The sequence below is a fragment of the Nematolebias whitei genome, chromosome 1 (assembly GCF_014905685.2).
Source record: "Nematolebias whitei isolate Nwh7 chromosome 1, NemWhi1, whole genome shotgun sequence".
NCBI lineage: Eukaryota > Metazoa > Chordata > Actinopteri > Cyprinodontiformes > Rivulidae > Nematolebias > Nematolebias whitei.
This window is the reverse complement of record NC_056498.1, coordinates 21,216,147-21,220,536: the sequence shown is the minus strand read 5'-3', so window position 1 is coordinate 21,220,536 and position 4,390 is coordinate 21,216,147. Positions and strand designations below refer to the sequence as shown.

Genomic DNA, 4,390 nt, shown 5'->3' with positions numbered 1-4,390 from the left:
CCAAGAAGTGATTTAAAGATGAAAATATACTAGTGAGAGAGTCTGCGTGAAGTTAATGATGTCCAGTTAACCAGTGAATACAGGGTGCAGTGGTGGGTACGATAATCACAGCCAGTTATGAATCTTAGTGCACCATGATAGACAGCATCCAACATCTGCAGAGTTCTTGTAGGAGCGTTCATGTAAATAATGTCACCGTAATCAATGGAGGGAAGGAAGGTCACAGATACAAGGTGTTTCCTAGCATTCAGGGTTAGACAGGATCTGTTTCTGAAAAAGAAACCCAGTTTAACTTTCAGTTTCTTTACCAAGTTTTCCACATGGAGCTTAAAAGAGAGATGTGAGTCGACCAAGATACCCAAATATTTATAGGAATCAACAAACTCAATGGGGACACCATTTGAGGATAAAATCAGAGGAAGAACTGCTGGGATCAACTTCCTATTTGAAAAAAGCATCCCTTTGGTTTTGTCGGCATTTAGGACAAGTTTGAGGTGGAACAAATCTGTCTGGATGATGTTGAATGCAGATTTCAAAAGCTGGAAAGCCTCATCAACTGTTTTAGCTCGACAATAAACAACTGTCATCAGCATAGAAATGTACGGATGCATCATAAAAACTGAAGTCGTGTTTATGCCTAGCTCTACTGTTATCTCTGATCCTGTAAACTTTAATGTTCTTGAGCCATATCTTAAGCACAGTGGTGTAATCTACATTTGTGTAGAGCGTATACTGTGCTTAAAAATGTTATGTTAGTTATGTGCAATATATATATCACATGCATTTTAGCTTATATTACTACCTTAAAATACTTGTTCATACAAATTCATCCTGCTTGCACTGTTAAATTCGACCATGTTGTTGTTTACTATTTTCTCTTTTGGACCTTGTAAATATTCTAATTACTATTTCACTTTTTGGTACTTTTTTTTTGTACCCTGCATGCTTAGTATTTCTTTTTTTTTTTTTTAGCGAGTCAAATCTGTTCTTCTAATCCTGAGCATTTCATTGTACTGTTAACCCTGTGTTAATTTTACTTATGACAAATAAACACAACTTGAACTTGAACTATAAACACTTTGTACAAAATCAATTTAGTCCCATCCAGATATACACCGAGCACTACTGTTTGCTAACACTTAGCATGATAAAAACGGCTACAAGTCGTGGGATTAGCTTACTGACCGCCTTTGTTTGATGATTACGACCGTAAACTGCTTTGATAAATCTGCAACGCCAAATATTATTCCTCGGTATGCGATGAAATATGCAGTATAAAGCTTGGAAAGCTAGAAGCCAAGGAGCTTGCTTGTAGCCACTTAGCTTCTTTGCACGTCAGTGCCGAAACCCCAGAAACAGCTGGAATGAAAGAGCGCCTGTGATTTCATGGGTTGAATTTTTTTACCTGTTCATAAACTTCTGTTGTTGCTACACAAATCACTTGACACAGATCTGTTTTGACTGGGATGAGTGGTTCTTCCTCCACTCTGCACGCAAATCATGCTGCATACAGACAGATTGTAGAGGCCGCTGCGCTCGGGCTGACAGTTTATTATAAAAGTTTATTTTAAAGTGGGAGATAACTAGATATTTTGCTTGGACATTTGCCCAGTTGCCCTAACTGCGCAGCATAGAGGGAACATTATGTATCATTGGGCATTTTTAATTGGTTATGCAAAAATTCCCTAACATTTTTTGTGGTTACACGCCATATACTCGTGTATCACTTAGACTACAGCACTGCTTAAGCAGTCTGTTACAAATCTCAGGATGGTTTTGGGCTCTGAACAGATTAACTCTGTCCTACAAAAAAGCTTCTCCCAGTTTAAGTCAGTGTTGACCAGATCTGACCTTGACAAAATTGTCCATGCCTTCATGACTAGCCTACTGTAGCACACTTTATGTTGGGGTCAGTCACGTGTCCTTTCACGTCTCCAGCTCGTCCAAAATGCTGCAGATCAGCTCTTAACAGTAACTCGTAGGTTTGAGCACATTATACCAGTTTTGTCCTCCCTTCACTGGCTCCATATACGTATCAAAATAGATTTTAAAATTCTTCTGTTGACCTTTAAGTGCCTAAATGGCCTTGCACCCTCATTTCTCCCTGATCTACTGCAACCACATGTTCCTTCTCAAGTGCTGAGATCATCAGACCTGCTGCTTTTGGTTGTACCAAAAACCAGGTTGAAGCTCAGAGGAGATCGGGCTTTTTCAGTCATTGGCCCTAAACTCTGGAACAATCTGCTCCCCAACATTAGACAGGCCACTTCACTTTCAGTTTGTAAATCTCTTCTAATAACACACCTGTTTTCACTAACTTTGAACAGTGATTTGATTTAGTATTTCATCGTTTTTGTGTGGTTTTTTTTTTAATGCTTTAAATCACATTTTGTTATTTTTTCTTTAATTGCTGCCTTTGATTTTTATTGTTAAGCACTTTGGTAACAGCTGCTGTTCTCAAATGTACTTTATAAATAAATTTGACTTGACTTGACATTTTACACACAAACAGCATAAACAGTATAAAAATTTGGGCCCAATGCATAAACCAACTTAATGGGATCCTATGCTTATTTAATATATTTCATGTATATTATCCCATGGTTTAAGATAAAGATAAAAAAATGCAATCTTAGTTAAACGTGTATTAAAAATGCCTAATCGCCAACATAACAAAAGTCAAACAGCATTTTTCTGCATTACTTCTCTCTCTGTCTTCCTCTTCTGTTCTCTCCTCATCCTCCTTAGTACCTTCAGAGCAACGTTAAGACAACAAGGGGTTAAACAACTTGCTTGAGGTTAGTACACTTAACTTTAAAACATGGTGGGTCCAACATTTGATGTTGGCATGACTGGCCTCTATAATCAAAGTCAAGTCAAAGTCAAAGTTTCTTTATTTGTCATTTGCACAACACGTGGTACATGTGGTGGAACAAAATTGTGTACACAGGGTCTCAGTTACATCCAACAAAAGTAGAAATTGTAAAGAAAAACAGTAGTAAGATCTAAGATATGAACTAAGAAACACGTTAAACTAAGAATATGCTAAGCGCTAGTCCAAAAACAATACACCGAACAACAAGCAGCACTCATCACACCTCCTATCAGAGACCCGAGTAGTTCAAAGCTGAGGCTTGACAAAAAAACATTGTTCCACTGTGATTTTCTTGGCTAGAGCCAGAAATTAGACATTCAAAACAGAAAAACTGGTTCTAATTAAGAAACCTCCTCCGCACCAACATTGTTTTTTTTTTTGTTTTTTTTTTATCTTGATGGGACATTTTTCTGGGTAACATGACGATGGAGTCAATCCAGGCCATTCATGACAATGTGACTTGAGCAGTTCTATAAGGTTTTGACCTTGAGAAGTTTGCTGCCTACGCAAACAAACGTGACATTTTGAAAATTTGCCTAATATTTCGCAATTTTTAGGTTTGATGCTTTTATTCATTTAAATATCATGAAAAAACAGGATGTTAATGTATTAATGAAAGGAAAGAGCACCTACAGTAAGACTTACGGTGAGCTACTGTACTCATAAATTGACAACTTGATGGCAACAGCGCAGTGTAATCAAGGTAACAGACATCAGTCATTGTAATGAAAACAGGCTGTCCAGAGCAGGTTTGGAAACTCTTCAATGTTCTATTCCTGTCAGCATTTCAACCACATAAAGCAAGTGACGCCGTTTCTCGGGTGATACATTTTTACCCTGACTATCTGAGAGCTCCACAATCATTGACTGACTTTAAAAAAGGCTTAAAGACTTTTCTTTTTAAGCAAGCCTATTCTGCCTCCAAATTATTGTATCACTGATTTTAGTTGATTTTATCACTAACTTTAGTTGATTTTATCACTGACTTTAGTTGATTTTATTATTGATTTTAGTTGATTTCATTACTGACTTTAGTTGGTTTTATCATTGATTTTAGTTGATTTCATCACTAACTTTAGTTGATTTTATCATTGATTTTAGTTGATTTCATCACTGACTTTAGTTGGTTTTATCATTGATTTTAGTTGATTTTATCACTAACTTTAGTTGATTTTCTCATTGATTTTAGTTGATTTCATCACTGACTTTAGTTGATTTTATCATTGATTTTAGTTGATTTTATCACTAACTTTAGTTGATTTTCTCATTGATTTTAGTTGATTTCATTACTGACTTTAGTTGATTTTATAATTGATTTTAGTTGATTTCATCACTGACTTTAGTTGGTTTTATCATTGATTTTAGTTGATTTTATCACTAACTTTAGTTGTTTTTACCGTTGATTCTAGTTGATTTCATCACTGACTTTAGTTGATTTTATCATTGATTTTAGTTGATTTCATCACTAACTTTAGTTGATTTTATTATTGATTTTAGTTGATTTTATCATTGATT

At 35.7% G+C, this 4,390-nt stretch overlaps 1 protein-coding gene across 1 annotated transcript in view; it reads left to right on the top strand.

Moving 5' to 3' along the window:
* Positions 1-4,390, top strand: part of LOC119415786 (galactose-3-O-sulfotransferase 3) — a 38,397-nt gene that overhangs the window by 30,017 nt on the left and 3,990 nt on the right. The gene's annotated exons all lie outside the window — the stretch shown is intronic.